General features: G+C 38.2%; 1 pseudogene; it reads left to right on the top strand.

Moving 5' to 3' along the window:
- Positions 1–15,629: 15,629 nt before the first annotated feature.
- Positions 15,630–16,093, top strand: LOC125342713 (annotated as a pseudogene).
- The last annotated feature ends 1,089 nt before the right edge of the window (positions 16,094–17,182 follow it).

Below are 17,182 nucleotides of genomic sequence, written 5' to 3'. Positions count from 1 at the left end.
GTCTCATTTTCTCTCTAATTTTAAAAAGTCTGTCTGAAAAAAAATGACTCAGGGGGCTGGGGATATGGCCTAGTGGCAAGAGAGCTTGCCTCGTATACATGAGGCCCTGGGTTCGATTCCCCAGCACCACATATACAGAAAACGGCCAGAAGTGGCGCTGTGGCTCAAGTGGCAGAGTGTTAGCCTTGAGCAAAAGGAAGCCAGGGACAATGCTCACGCCCTGAGTCCAAGGCCCAGGACTGGCAAAAAAAAAAAAAAAAAGAATTCAACGAGGCAATTCACATCATGTGTATAAAACTGTGCCTGGAATACATTAAGCACTCAATGAATGCCAACTGTTGTGATGACGGTAATTTTTCATCCCACAGAGTATCCAGTGTATCGCTGTGTGTATGGTACTCATTGGCCAAATACCACTTGAAAAACTTGCTGTATCACACTGGATGACTGAAAGAAAGTTCATAGCTTAAAACAGTAAGCCAAGTTTGAAGGGTTTACATTCCATACAACTTCTTGTTTTCTTTTCTCATTGTCACATTTTATTACCACTATTTTCATTCCTTCATGTCTTCGTTAAGTCTTGAGAGCCTCACTTTTGGCTCAGGATTGTGAGAAGCAGTCCAGTTCTGTTTCAGACTTGCCTTTAGTGTGGGCTGATCATGGAGCTTGAACTTAGCCTGAGCACTGTCCCTGAGCTCTTTCACTCCAGGCTAGTGCTGTACCATTTTGAGCCACAGCGCCACTTATGGTTTTCTGATGGATAATTGGAGATGAGTCCGGCCACCTTTCTTTTCCCCTGGCTGGCTTTAAACCACAATCCTCAGATATCAGTCTCTTGAGTAGCTAGGATTTCAGGCATGAACCACCAGCTCCTGGCTCGTCTTTTCTTAAAAAAAAAAAAAAAATCATTTGTTCTTATTGCTGCTGCTGTTACTACTATTGCTTTGAGGTTTTGGTTTTTTGTTATCAAAAAAAATACCATGGCTGCATAATGTGGATGGCATCTGGCAATCATGTGACTTCAAAGGCTCAATATCATGTTCCCTCGGGAGCTTCCAGAGTGAACTGACGAGAAGGAGACACAAAGACAATTCAGGGATTCACTCATGTGGGGTAGATGCTATGAAAGTTTGGCTTTTAGTTATTTCAAGACAATAGCATGTCTAATTCCTGCATTCCTTGTTAGAAATGATGAGGAAATATCTGAGAAAAGTGTTTTTTTAATCAGAGAAAGATATGATTAAAATCACAGGTGAGGTAAGTACTTCTTAATCATAGTTATTAATTATCATTTTCATCAACAGCTTCTATATTATCAGTCATTATTCTGCACTGAATCTTAAGCTACTCCATAAGGAAGTACATTTGCAATCGGCATGTGGATTTGCATTGAGTTTTCAAGTTTGAGAACATTTTAGATAAGCACTATAAGCAAGAAAGAAGCCCTGCTCATGTCTCTTCACACAACTGTCACAAGTCTCTCATGGATAAAAGTCTGACCATTAGCCATTGTCATAGTCTCTTATCACCTGGCTTACCCTCCATGCATCCTTTCATTTAGAAGTTTCCTTAATCACCATTTCTGTGACATAGAATGGGGTAATTCTAGTGGAGAAGCAATGTCTTTCGGTTTCAGGATGGCAATGCCCTAAACTGAATCAAGCTGTGTTCTTCCTTGTACGTTCACAGGGGAAGCAAGGAGGTTTGATTGTTGCTGTGGCTTCAGATGTCAATCAGTTCTACCCTGAGAGACAAATGGGCTCATGAAGGGGCACTGACCCTCTACCAGAAGACTGGCAAGGAAATACATCAAAGGCCAAGCAGAGGCCACTTTTAACACTGGTTAAGGAACGGTCTCTTTCCTTATAACATCACAAGCCAAAATGACTGGGTAAACCAGGATGTTGCTCTTTAAAGCAAAAACTGGGAAGATGCAGGAAAATAGGACCACCAGAAGAGAGTAAAAGAGAAGAGGAGAGAGGGATATGTAGAGAAAGAGAGAAAATGCTGGTTCTTCTATCCTGAAATTTGGAATTGAAGTCACAAGTTCCTTTTTCTCTATTCAATAAACTTTGATTTGGGTCCCTGTCACTTACAAGCAAAAGTACTATAGGTAACTGCTTTGATATGTAGACAGTTCAAGTTTCTCTCCAGGCTTTTTGTATTAAAATTTTAATCCCCATTGTGAAATATTAAGAGGCTAGAAAGTCTACCTATGATAGTTGTAAGTGGGGGCTTTGGGAAGTAGTTAGGCATAGGTAAGTTCATCATGATGGTGTCTTCTTGATTAGGCCTGTAATTTTATATAAAGAGGGCAAGAGACCAGACATAAGGACAAATAGACACACATACACATACACACCCACACCCACACCCACACGCACGCATGCTTGCACACACACACACTGTTGCATGCCCTATGCTGTATGCTATGTGATACCATATGCTACCTTAGTACTACTCCAACATGGATACTGTTATTAGGTGCAAGTCCTTGAATGTCCAGAACTGTGAGCTACATTAATCCCCTTCCTCTTTAATTTACAGTTTGTAACGTGTTTTTTTTAGGTACAGAAGCTGAACTAATTCTCTCATCTTTCTTGGTATTTTGCATTTTCAGCCTGTTCCTTATAAAGAATAGACTCAATTACTCCTTTGAATATTATTTAATATAAGATTATTCACACTCAGATGAAAAATTAGCCAGCTGAATGTGTGTGTGTGTGTGTGTGTGCACGCGCGCGCACGCGCTCTAAATAGCATTTATCCTTTAATCAGAAAACCACTGTGTGGCCTAACCCAAATGGCTTAACTTCTCTGAATCACTAATCTTCTCTACTGCGAACATACAAATACAAATATATCTATTTATAGGTATATAAAAGTGAACAGGTGAAATTCCCAAAGGACAGCAATGTGTTTCCCTCAACCACTGCTAGAATTTTAAATCAGCTCTAGTAGCATCAAGAGAATTCTGTCCTCTTGTGCAAATGAGCTTAATGACAATAATTCACAAAGTATTGACAATACACACATTTTTCAAATGCATTAGGAAACTTTTACCTCTGTTTTTAATTGGTTATATCTTTTTAGTTACTTTGGATATTCTAATTCATGTTACTTAACTACGATACATCATAATTAAGCAACTTTCTCTTCTTCTCCTCCTTATGTTTCAATTACCAATCAACAGCTCCCTTCAGTATCCTGGCCCAAAGTCCTTATTTTCATTAAAGTTTCTCGAGGAGGTAAAAAGGGTAAAATAACCTGCTACAAGCCATGACTATGTCGGCTTCTGTCTCCACCTTCCACAAACAAGCTGGCTTTTCCATCCAGCAAGCTCCTCTCTACACAGCCATTCCACACCGCAGACTCATAATACTCAGCCGCACTCTATTTCACAAAATCATTTTACGCTGGGAATTAAAACCAAAGATCCCAGCTCACTGGCAAACATCTGCTAATCATTGATAACACCATCTGGTATTTTCAACTCCTCTCTGTAAAAGCTTCATGTAGCTGTCTCCCCAAAATTAATTATTCCGTAACAACATGATTTCTGTATCACAAGCTAAATAAGATATTTTGCTGGAGGATAGTGCCTTGCCTGTCCTTGAATGAACATTCCTGTGCTTTTACCTGGTCACGATCTGGAGCATTTCAGGCCACTATATTTGTGGAAGAGAAAGAGAAGAAGGAATGCATACTAATGTCCTAAGCAACTGACTTGGTGGGGGTGGGGGAAGAAATGTGCTTATCTACATTTCATAAGCTCATGAGCATGCATAGCCTAATTTGAATAATTTATTTAGAGGGATGATTATGATAATACAACCTGAACTGCATCTGTCTTAGGTGCTTAAGGAGTACTTGCCAGCCCAGTGATTGTTTTTAATATAGCCATACCCTTCACCTCATTCAATTAGTAGCTTCTTCAATTATTGATCTCATCATTCAATTTGCAGCAGTGCCACAAAGTTCCAGTGCAGTGGGAGCAGCTTAGGCTGAGTGCTGCAATGAGATGAGCACTGGAAGGGGTCACAGACTAGCAGAGGGATGCTCAGCAAGGCTCTCCATCACTCTGGATCTCAGTTTTCTCATTGGTAAATCAGAGTGCTGTGATGCTTAAATGACACAAGAAAGGCCATGTACAGCACACTCAATGATTAGCAATATATACATGTGATAGATTTCGTCCACGTCTTCATCTTCGTAGAACAAAATCTGATGATGTTAGGAAGATTCTTCAGAAAAGAAAAAAGGAAAGGAAATGGGAGAGAAAAGCTTGGTGGGTAGGAAAGAGCGATGTCAAGAATTGGTTTTGTTGTTGTTGTTTGTTTGCCTTTTTCCTGAATAATTACTTACTTATTGTCAAAGTGATGTACAGAGGGGTTACACTTTATACCTTATGTATTAAGAAATTAAGAAATGTATTACATTTCTTGTATAAGCTGTTACCTCCTCCCTCATGTTCCCCCTCCCCCCGTGAGTTGTTTAGTTGGTTTACACCAAATGGTTTTGCAAGTATTGCTTTTGGAGTCGTTTGTCTTTTTATCCTTTGTCTCTTGATTTTCATATTCCTTTTCCCTTCCCTAATTCCAATACAAGTATATACAGTATCCAGGGTACTCAGATGAGATACAGTGATAGCGTGGGCAAAACCACAGGAAGGGGATACAAGAGGAACCCCCCCCCAAAAAAAAAGAAAAAAACAAGCTACAGTTTCACATGGCATGAAATGAGCCAGACCCAAAGAAACATGGACTCTATGGTTTCCCTCATAGGGAATAATTAGTATAGGTTTAGGATAATCATAGCAGAAGATCACAAGAGCCCAATAGCTCTGCCCTTATGAACACATAAGATGATGCTAAGTGAAATGAACTCCACGTTATGTTGTAAGCATTGATTTTAGAGGAAAAGTGTCTTACCCTAGCTTGCCATACCAAACTCCTTTTTAACATAGCTAACTCTCTACTCATAATATACACCTATATGTTTTGGCAATTTGGTTATATAATGGTAATAATAGTTGACACAGTTGGTCCTTCATTAGATTCCCCTGAGACTCTTAAAATATGTCACTGCCCAGGCTTCAAATGAACAGAATCTCTGATGGCATGGCTCATGAATCTATATTTTTAAAACCTGAGTCAATTGACTCAAATGCACAGTAGGAAATGGAAACTTCCAATTTAAAGGAAAGAACATCAGCTTTGGAGCCACACTCCTGATTCTCAGATATTCTGATTACCACACGACCCGAGGTCAAGGTCTCTGATCTCCAGTTTATAGTGAATAAAATGGAGGGGAACACTGGTGACTTTTAGAGTTGTGAGTCTATGAAATCACTTATATAAGTTGTCTAACCTATTAGAAATTCAGCAGATGGTAGCTAATATCCTTTTTGTGCAAACTCTCATTTCCTCAGGATGATGACATATTTGTGTGCCTACATCTGGATTAAAAACTATTTGAGGCTAGTGATTGTCATTTATGTTTCCTCTAAATCTCTTACAGAAACTAACATAGTGCTGAGTATGTAGTCATTGGATATCTAACATCTATAAGAACTCTTCTCTTATTGATATATTGACAGAAGGGAGATTAAACATCTTCAACTCTGTCAAGTACATTTAAAAAAACATCAAAAGTGCATTCCAGGAGACTAACCATAGCCTTTTTTGATAATATCCCCAGAATTTCCTCATCTGAGTCTAAGTCATGGGAAACACTTTCTGCAATAAAACTGAGCCTATCAGCTTCGATGTTGCAGTAAGAAAAGAGTCGTGTTTGCCCCAAGGCATTTCATTTGAAACACAACTGCAGAAAGGAGCTGTGCACAGATTACAGATTCACAGCCAGTTTTTCATATCTGAAAAAGCTAAGGTAGGTATCAGATTCTATAAATTTGTAGTACTGGAGAGGAGTCTATTCGTTCAGGTACTTGGGTGTATAAACCAAGAAATGAAATGAGTCATGAAGAATGAACAGACAGGGACACTGGAAGCAAAGTGAGCAACCAGAAGGCATCCAATACTGTGTCCAGCCAGTAAGATGCTACGTGCACTCTTTCTAGCTCAAGCCCAGAACAGACCCAGAGGTGGATCACTGCAATCCATGAAGCCAGCTATGGCAAAGGGAAAAAAAAGCAAGCATTGGGAACACAGAAGACTGATTCTAGCTTTTAGATTTTTCTTTGTCTTTTCTTTTTTTTCTCCTCAACCTCCAGCATATGTAAAACAAACAACAACAAAACATCTCTACTTCTTATGAATAAATCATATGTTCTAACAAATGAGTATCTTTCCCAAGGTGATTAAATAAGTCAACAGTCCATACAGTATTCAGTCCATTAGGTGTAACTGATGGATGAGATAAAAGGCTCAAGCTTGGGACTGCAATGGTTGCTCAGCCTACTACCATAAATGGTCACAAACCTCCACTACTGTACTTGACAAAAAACACCCTTAATTTCTTTATGGGCATGTGTCATTCTCTTTCTCTTAAAGACAGTAAATTTGTGAATGTTGTTCTTCATATGTGCCATCTATGACATGTCAATTCCTACAGAGATACACTTTGCATAATTATTCTGTTCTGATTTTAAATGACTTAGATAATTACATTATTATTTTCACATAAAGAAACATCAACTTAGTATAATTTTTTCCAAGTCCTTCCATTTCCTTACAAATGGGGCAATGTCATTCTTTCTGATAGAGGCATAAAATTCTATTGTGTATATATACCACATTTTCCTGATTCATTCATCTACTGAGGGGCATCTGGGTTGGTTCCATATTTTAGCTATGACAAATTGTGCCACCATGAACATTGTTGTGCTGGTGGCTTTAGTGTGTTCTTCTTTGTGGTCTTTTGGGTAGATGCCCAAAAATGGGGCTGCTGGGTCATAGGGGAGCTCTATGTTTAGCCTTCTGAAGAATGTCCATACCGCTTGCCAGAGTGGCTAAACCAGTTTACATTCCCACCAACAATGAAGTAGGGTTCCCTTTTGGCCACATCCCCTCCAACATTTATTATTGTTAGTTTTCTTGATAAAGGACATTTTTACTGGGCTGAGGTGGAATCTCAATGTTGTTTTGATTTGCATTTCTTTTATGGCCAGTGATGTAGAGCACTTTTCCATATGTCTCTGGGCCATTCTCATTTCCTCATCAGAGAAGTCTCTTTTTAAGTCTTTAGCCCACTTGTTGAGGGGGCTGTTGGTTCTTTGCAGTTTTGTTTTGGAGGAATTTAATTTTTTTAGTCCTGCATATATTTTAGATATGAAGCCTTTTTCCATTGTATGGCCAGTAAAGATCTTTTCCCAATCTGTGAGCTTCCTGTTTATCTTGCGAGCTATGTCCTTTGCACTGCAGAAGCTCTGCAGTCCATTTGTCCATCCTTTCCTTGATTCATAGCATTTCTGGGTCTTTGTTAAGAAAGTTTCATCCTGTGCCAAGGAGCCCGAGTGTTTCTCCTACTCCTTCTGGTAGTGTTTTCAGGGTATCTGTTTTTATTTCGAGGTCTTTGGTCCATTGATTTTGGTGCAGGATGATATATAAGGATCTAGTTTTAGTTTGTTGCATGTGTTGAACCAGTTTTGCCAGCACCATTTGTTAAAGAGGCTATCTTTCTTCCGTCCTTTTTTAGCTCCTTTTATCATCCTACTTTTTTAGCTCCTTTATCAAAGATTAAGTAGGCATAGTTCTGTGGGTTCATTTCTGGGTCTTCAATTCTGTTCCATTTGTCTTCAGGCCTGTTCCGGTGCCAATACCAAGCTGTTTTTATTACTATAGCTTTATAATACAGCTTGAAGTTTGGTATTGTAATTCCTCCAGCACTGTTCTTTCTGCTTAGGATTTTGTTTTGTTTTGTTTTGTTTTGTTTTGTTTTGTTTTTGCCAGTCCTGGGTCTTGGACTCGGCCTGAGCACTGTCCCTGGCTTCTTTTTGCTCAAAGCTAGCACTCTGCCACTTGAGCCACAGCACCATTTCTGGCCCTTTTCTGTATATGTGGTGCTGGGGAATTTAACCCTGGGCCTCATGTATACGAGGCAAGCACTCTTGCCACTAGGCCATATCCCCAGCCCTAGGATTGTTTTTGCTATTCGTGGTCTTTTATTTTTTCATATGAATTTCTAGATTGCTTCTTCTATTTCATTAAAAAAATGGTGTTGAGATATTAATGGGTATTGCATTGAATTTGTAGATAGACTTTGGCAATATTGCCATTTTGATTATATTAATCCTCCCAATCCAGGAGCATGAAATGAGCCAAACGCAAAGAAACATGGACTCTATGGTCTCCCTCATAGGGAATAATTAGCACAGGTTTAGGCTAGTAACAGCAGAGGATCACAAAAGCCTAATAGCTATGCCCTTATGAATACATAAGATGATGCTAAGTGAAATAAACTCCATGTTATCGAAATGACTGTTATATCACTGTTGTAATCACTTTCAACATACCACGTGAAACCGTAGCTTCTATTGTTGATGATCCTCTTGTATCCCCTTCCTGTGGTTGTACCCACACTATCACTATATCTCATCTGAGTACACTGGATACTGTACATACTGGTATTAGAACTAGGGAAGAGAAAGGGAATATCAAAATCGAGAGACAAAGGATATAAAGGCAAATGACTCCAAAAGCAATACTTGCAAAACCATTTGGTGTAAACCAACTGAACAACTCATGGGGGGAGAGGGAAAAAGGGAGGGAGGAGGGGGTAAATGAGGGAGGAGGTAACAAACATTACAAGAAATGCACCCACGGCCTAATGTATGAAACTGTAACCTCTCTGTACATCACTTTGACAATAAATAAGAAAAAATAAAATTATGGCAGTAGCAAACATAATAATAATAAAGAAGCATCAACCACTAGAGTGATTCATCTCAGATGATTATTCTCAATGTAAAAGGCAGCATAGGCAGCATAGTTCATGTGTCAATGGCACACATCATGGGAAAAGAATACAGCATTTATGGGACTGGAACTACCTGTCAATTATACGTAGGTGGGTGGCTTTGTTTCTTAGACTAGAACTTAGGAAACCAGCTTAATAATGCCAAATAAATACCATCTTTTAAATAATTTCCAGGCTATTTGTATAATTTAGAATATTTGACCTATTTAAATAATAAAGCTTTCAAAAAAAAGTTGTACATATATGTAACCCTGGGAATACAATTCTCAGATAAATAATATAGTCATTCATGGTCACCCAACTTCCTTTCCTGAAGAACAAAAGCTTTCTGACCTGAAGTCTAATATTTTCTATTCCTCTGGTAACACAATTTTTCTGGAGATGGGTGTAATTCATACTTCCAAGTAATTATAGACAGGAAAACAAACATACTTGTCATTAGTTTAGGGTTTCTTTTTTTCCCTTATCTACCTGTCCCTCTCCTATTCACTGATTTCAAAACCAGTACTCATTCCAGTCGCCCATAGCTGGCTCATGCCTAGAAGCTTAGCTACTCAGGAGGTACAGATTGGGAATATCACTGTTTGAACTAGCCTAGACCATAAAAAAAGAAAGAAAATTCAAGAGGTCATCTGGACAGAAAAAGCAAGATATGGTGACAAATGCCTGTTGTACCAGCTATTGTAAGAAGTATAAATACAAGGATTGTGGTCCACGCTGCCATGGGCCAAAGGAAGACCCTAGGACAATAAATAAATAAATAAAATAATCCAAGCAAGATGGCAACACTTCCACAGGTAAGTTCACTAGGTGTCTCTGACCACACAGAGATTTAGGATCATAGGACACAGTTCAAGAGACCCACATCATTCAGTCACTAAACAGATAAAGAGTTAGCTTACTACAAAAGACCTAACTTACCAAAAAAAGTTAACAGAATAGGAAATTTGTTTAACAGAATACTAGCAGAGAACTTCCCAAATATCCAGAAAGATAGAACTATCCAGATACAAGAAGCTTTTAGAACCCCAAACAGACCAGACCAGAATAGGACATCCCACCGACACATTGTAATCTGGACAGGATCAATAAAGAGCAAGGAAAGAAGATGCCATGAAAGCAAGGAGAGACTAGAATGAGGTATGCCACACTCAAGAAAAATAACTACCAACAAAGAATACTGTACCCAGCTAAACTCTCATTCATAGACAAAGGTCAAAGAAAAACCTTCCACAGCCAAAAAAAAAAACTGAAACAATATATCTCCACCAAACCAGCTTTACAGGAAATTCTCAAAGATGTTCTACACATGAAAAACCAACAAGAACATGATACTGGCAGAGAACTGGACCCTAAATAGAAAACCAGGTTATTAGCACAAGAACTGAAAAGGCAAACCCCTAAAAAATATATAATGAAAGGAACTAACAAACATCTCTCAATCCTAACTCTCAATATTAATGAATTTAACTCTCTAATTAAACAACATAGACTGACAAGTTGGATCAAAAAGCAAGATCCATCTTTCTGCTCTCTTCAAAAGACACATCTTGCCCACAAAATCAAACATATTCTGAAAGTGAAAGGCTGGAATAAAAATCTATCAAGCAAACATCCCCCATAAATAGGCTGGGATTACAATCCTAGTATCAGATAAACTTAACTTCAAGCTAAAATCAGTAAGAAAAGACAAAGAAGATTATTACATAGTAAGGAAGGGATCTCTCCTACAGGAAGATATCACCATCCTAAATATCTATATACCAACTTCCTCAAGCAAACATTACTGACTCTAAAAACACACATATATCCAAACACATTGGTTGTTGGAGACTTTAACACACCACTGTCACCTCTGGATGTATCAACACGCCAAAAACTCAACAAAGAAACCTCAGAACTAAACAATCCCATAGGTCAACTAGACTTAACCACCATCTACCAAATATTCCACCCAGCAACACCATAATATATGTTCTTCTTGTCAACACATGGTGTATTCTCCAAAATAGATCAGATTTCAGGGCACAAAACAAATCTGTACAAATTCAGAGATATTGAAATCATTCCCTGCATTCTCTCAGACCACAATGGAATAAAATTAGACCCAAAGAAATGTAGACTCTATGGTTTCCTTCATTGGTAATAATTAGTACACGTCTAGGATAGTCCTAGCAGAAGATCACAATACCTCAATTGTTATGTACATATTAATACAAAACGATGCTAAGAGAATTGAACTCCAAGTTATGGAAAGAAGTGGTTTACCGTTGTTCTTATTTTCAACATACTACGTGAAATTATGCCTTTTTCTTTTGTCTTCCCCATGGTTTTACCCCTGATGTTACTGTAACTGACTTTGGTACCCTGGGTATTTCATATACATTTATAAGAACTAGGGAAGGGAAGGGAAACATCAGAAAGATAGATAAATGGTAAAAGATGAATCAATGCAACAGTAATACTTAGAAGACAATATGTTGGGGAAAGAGAAAGGTGAGAGAAATGAGGGAGGAGGTAACGAGTTTGATGAGAAATGTACTCACTGCCTTACATATGAAATTGTAACTCCTCTGTACATCACTTTGACAATACATTAGTTAATGAATTAAAAATAGAGCAATATAGACAGGAAAAAAATAAATTTAGATAGATTTTATGTAGCCCATCAGTAGAAGGTGGTGAGGGCAATGTCATCATGCTGATTTACTTAATGGAAAGAGAATGCAACATTTGCCAAACATTTGTAATTCTGGGATAGGATAATTCTTGTGATTCCAAACATTTTGCTCTTTATCTATAAGTTCAGAATAACTTGAGTTATTCTAAGTTATTCAGTTCCTCTTAGACCTCAGTTTCCTTCACATTCTTAGGCTATTATTTAAGGGTTTTCCCTCCCATAGTCCTGAAAGCTTCCAAAGTGATAAGAAATTTATAATTGCAAATAAATATAAGTACTGAACATTACTGAGCACTTTCTACATGCTAAAAATGCACTATCTTGTGCATTATCTTCACCCATGATATATAATAAAAAAAACTCTGTAGACAGTCATATTTTAAATGTAGAAAATGAGGTAAAAAGAGTTGCTATGATCTGCCAAAATTCACCAACTTAGCAAATAAGAATTGAGATTGAACTTTTGTTGTCTAATGCTAACTAATGCTTGCCTTAATGCTAACTCATATCCTCGGATTGAAAACCTGACTTCAATCAATGCTCCATAACTCTCAAGTACAGAGAATATGGAATGCCAGGCACAGTTCCCTCGGGCAGCTAGGATCCCCTCAGGCCATCTTCTCCCACTATCAAATTGATATGAATTAAAGACATGCAAATCAAATTTGATATTAAACTCAACTAAATGCATTTGATTAATGATTGAGAGATTAAAAACTTGAAATTCCTTGCAAACTGCTTTATAATGTCAAATATAATGGACTCTTGACATCACTGCTTTCATGAAAGATTTGGCTACCACAGAGAGATGGAGCAATGGTTTTCAAATTTCTCATCTATGAATATACATACTTCAAGTGCAGTGGGGAAGTTAGAAAACAAACTGGGTTTAGAATCCTGGTCTCTTGATTCTCTGTCAAGTTTTTGTTTGTTCATTTGTTTCTACAAAAACATTTTGTATGTGTGTATGCATTTTGCATATATGCTTTTGTATATGTGACAATTTATTTCTTGAATTCAGGAAATAAATGAACAAAAGCAAGGAGGTGTATTACAAAAATGTTCCACTTAAGACACGTCATTATGGTAGCATAAAATTGAAGGGAAAAAAAAACTAACTTTCAACCAATTTGACAAACAATAGCATCAAGACTTGCAAAAAATCCTGTATCCTTCCCACTGGGCACTGTCGACTGACAACTTTAATCCTAGCTACTCAAAAGACGGAGATCTGGGAAATCTTGATTGAAAGCCCGCTGAGGAAGAAAAGTCCATGAGATTTTGTCTCCAACTAACCAGCAGAATATAGACCTTTGGCTCAAGTGGTAAAGCACTAGTCTAGAGCAAAAAGCCAAGTAAAAGTTTAAGGCTCTGAGTTCAAGTATACACACACACACACACACACACACACACACACACACACATACACACACACCCCTAAATTAAATAAATAAATTCATAAAATAAAATATAAAATAACATGCTTCTTTTCCTACATAAATTATTAACATTTGAGTGGGAGGAAGAGCATACTACAGTTTGGATAGCAAGATCTGCTATATATAACAATGTACACTCACACCTATAGACAATCAGAATTTTGCCAGATGATGAGATTATGATATATTTTACTTTTGCTTATGACCTTGATTTGCTAGTCATTAAATCTGATACTCTTCCAACTGTTTGATATAAGAAACACATAGTACAAAACAAAATTACAACAAAACTTCTGAATGATTGTTTTCCTTTTTTCATTTCATCACCAAGAGAATTTTTTTTTGAATGCATATCCTGATTCAGTAAATCAGGGTTGGGGCCAGAGAATTTGTATTTTTAACAGCCTCCCAAATGATGGCAATGAGACTGACTAGAAAACACTTTGTATTGCAAGGGTCTAACGGCTGTGGCTAATGTCAGCAGCAGGTCTTTCCATCACTCACTCCGTGTGTAGCTTCTGGCAACCCTAGCCTAGGATTGTTTTCCCTTGTTTATTAGTGCGGTAGTGATTTCTAGGTAAATATTACCTTGGAGTTTGCTTGTAGTTAATAAACATACACACCAGTGGACACTATTTTAAGTTATTGATGATACATTATACAAGTGGAAATATTACTTAACAATTGCCTTTCCCATCAGATAAATTTTATCACGGTATTTTTAACTGAGGGTGTGACAATGGCATTGATTGTTTAAATGTATGAGCAATTGGAGAGTAATTATAATTTACAGGAAAAATAGCAATCAACAGATTGCTCAAAAAGTGAAATGAGGCTGTAATATGAATGCTAATTTGCAATGCATTAATGTATTTTCATAAGGAAAATTAAAATAAACCATTTAAAGAATGGCTGGATGTGAGGATGGACTAACATTTATGACAGCAAAAAGGCAAAAAAATCTAAACTTGGGGAGTATCCTTTTTAAAATTAACAACCATAAAGATGTGACTCTTAATGAGTGTTTATTATGTACCAGATTGCTCAAGTTGTTTTATATTCATTATTTTGATTTATATCTACTTATATTTACTTACAAAGTTTAGTAACTTTCCCAAAGTAAAACATCTAAGAAATGATGTCAATATTTCAGTTTGTATTTGGTTGACTCACAGCTCAAGATATTAATCAATGTCTTTAAGTCTCAAACAATTGAGTTCCTGCCTAGTGTGACCAGGCTTTGTTTCAGGTAACTGGGAAAATTTTATAGTTAGTAGCTAAAAAAAATCCAGCTTTCATGAGTTTGCCTTCTAGTCAAAAGAAATGGATATAATGTTTATATTAGACCTTAGTCACTTAACTATATTAGGAAATAGAAAACGTCATCTCCTTCCTTGGTTTTCAGTGATGAAAGAGAATAGACTAAGTTTTCTTAAGTTCTCAAACCTCTATGTCCATTAAAGTTCAAAGGGTGCTATCCATCTCTGAAGTCCCTGCTTCCAATTTGAACTATTAACAGTGAAAGGACATGTCCCCGCCATCCCAGAGTACATGCGGAGATAATCACAGATAGGCGAAGAAGGTTCATATAGTTCCCAGGGGAGAGGGAGCTACATGGCGTCTGCACCTTATCTAAGTGGCTCCCTCTCTTCCTCTCCCTCTCCCTCTCCCTCACCCTCCCCCTCCTCCTCTCCCTCTCCCTCTCTCTCTCTGTAAAGGGGAAGTAGGTAGGTAGTGAGTAGGAGTGGCTCATTAGGTATGGGTGGATCTGGGGGCTAGTGGGAGGAGCTGAGGACCTGAGGCTAGGGAAATGCTAACAAATGGTCCTCTTATTTTACGCAGGCCTCCTTATTTCATGTCTTTAATTCAGCTTGCTTTTCCAATGTTGTTATTAGTAGTATTAATTATCACTGGTAGTAATTAACTATCACAAATGCAAGGCCAAGCCACTATGGAATAATCTGGTGCCTTTCTCCTGCAGTCTTTATGGCAATTCAACTCCCATAAGCCTTCTCGAACTTCATCTGAGCCAGACTGCTGAGGGTCTGCCATCTTGCTTACAAGCTCTCTGCCATTTTCACAGATGGGACTAACCTACTGGTATTGGGACATCCGATGTGAGAATCAAATGCAATTGTTACAAATTATGTTTGAGACCTCTTCAGCAGTTTCCATGAGCTAAACCAATTTACCCATCTAAGTGCCAAAACATATTGTCTAACTTTTTACTCAATATGCTCTAAGAATTCACATCCAAATTTTCCTATTCCTATAGGAAAAGTAATAATGGTGATAGTAATACTATAACAGAAACTAAACATAGGTTTTCTCTGTAACACTTATATAGAAAACAGGAGTCAGTCACTGCTTGACTTTCCTGGTGTTCCTTTCAATCATTAATGCATTCATCCTGGTAAGGTTTTAGGTATGAAGCTGGAATCTGGTCTTGTAGAAACTCTAGTAATCACAGGAAGAAAAGAGTAGCTGCAAGCCAGAAAGAAAGTGTATATAGAATGCCAAGAATCACTTGGTCTTCCTGATTCCAGGACTTTAAGAAAATGGATTTCGAAGTAGGACGGCGGTGGCGGCGGTGACTCGGGCGGCTTAGGACTGAGTGCGCAAGAACCACCATGATTCTTCAGAGGCTCTTCAGATTCTCCTCTGTCCTTTGGTCAGCAGTCTCTGTTCATTTGCGGAGGAACATTGGTGTGACAGCCATGGCATTTAATAAGGAACTTGATCCTATACAGAAACTCTTTGTGGACAAGATCAGAGAGTGCAAAGCAAAGCGACAGTCATCTCAAGGACCTGTTGATACTGGCCCAGAGTATCAGCAAGACCTGGAGAGAGAGATCTTTTAACTTCAACAAATGTATGGGAAAGGAGACATGATGACATTCCCTACCTTCAAATTTGAAGATCCCAAATTTGAAGTCATTGATAAACCCCATCCTGAAGAAATAACATGAAGTTAATCTGGTAATTTGTCATGGACTTGTTGTACAAGTACTTAGAAATATAATAAACATACACTTCATAACTGTCAAAAAAAAAAAAAAGGGGGCTGGGGATATAGCCTAGTGGCAAGAGTGCCTGCCTCGGATACACGAGGCCCTAGGTTCGATTCCCCAGCACCACATATACAGAAAACGGCCAGAAGCGGCGCTGTGGCTCAAGTGGCAGAGTGCTAGCCTTGAGCGGGAAGAAGCCAGGGACGGTGCTCGGCCCCTGAGTCCAAGGCCCAGGACTGGCCAAAAAAAAAAAAAAGAAAAGAAAAAGAAAATGGATTTCTCTGTTAAAAGCAGCCAGTCTTAAATATTTTATTATGGCAGACTAAGATTACTAATAGGATAGCACTAACCATTGTTTTTGTAATCTTTGATCCAAGATAGTAATAGCAAAATATCTGCATCTATAGAAACAAACAGCAATACAGTCAAGAAACACATGTATTTGGTGACCAACATTTGAAGCATATTAAAGTGAACTACAGTTGTGTGTGTGTGTGTGTGTGTGTGTGTGTGTGTGTGTGTGTGTGTGTGCCAGCCCTGGGGCTTGAACTCAGGGCCTGGGTGCTATCCCTGACCTTTTCTGCTCAAAGTTAGTGCTCTACCATTTGAGCCACAGCTGCACTTCTGGCTTTCCTTTTTGGTGCTTATCTGGAGAGACACCCCTCCCCACCAGGATCCTCAGAACTCTGCCTCCTGAGCAGCTCGGATTACAGGCATGAGCCATTGCATCTTGCCAAAAAAAAGTGACTGGATTTATGGAAAAATGAAATAAGGATCGTCTCCATACACAGAACGATGATGGAGAAGAAGAAGCTTTAACTGACTTTGCTTAGAAGACTTTGTCCAATTCTAAATGTTCACAAGAATCAATAAGAGTGTACAGTAAAAACAACTAGAGTCACCTAATGTTGAATTCAACAGCAAGGTTGTCAATATCAAGTTGGCTCTAATTTTGCACAGTTGAGCCTAAATATATAACTAGCAGAAAGGCTAACCATGTGATTAAAGACTTGAGAGTTCAACAATCCTAACTTTCCAGAAGTCCAGTGGAGCCAGAAATTGATTTCAATCACATGATCTTCTTTCAATCAGTCATACCTGTACAGTAAAACTTC

This window comes from Perognathus longimembris, chromosome 2 (genome assembly GCF_023159225.1).
Source record: "Perognathus longimembris pacificus isolate PPM17 chromosome 2, ASM2315922v1, whole genome shotgun sequence".
NCBI lineage: Eukaryota > Metazoa > Chordata > Mammalia > Rodentia > Heteromyidae > Perognathus > Perognathus longimembris.
Note: the sequence above shows the minus strand (reverse complement) of the source record. Positions and strands in the feature narration are given on the sequence as shown.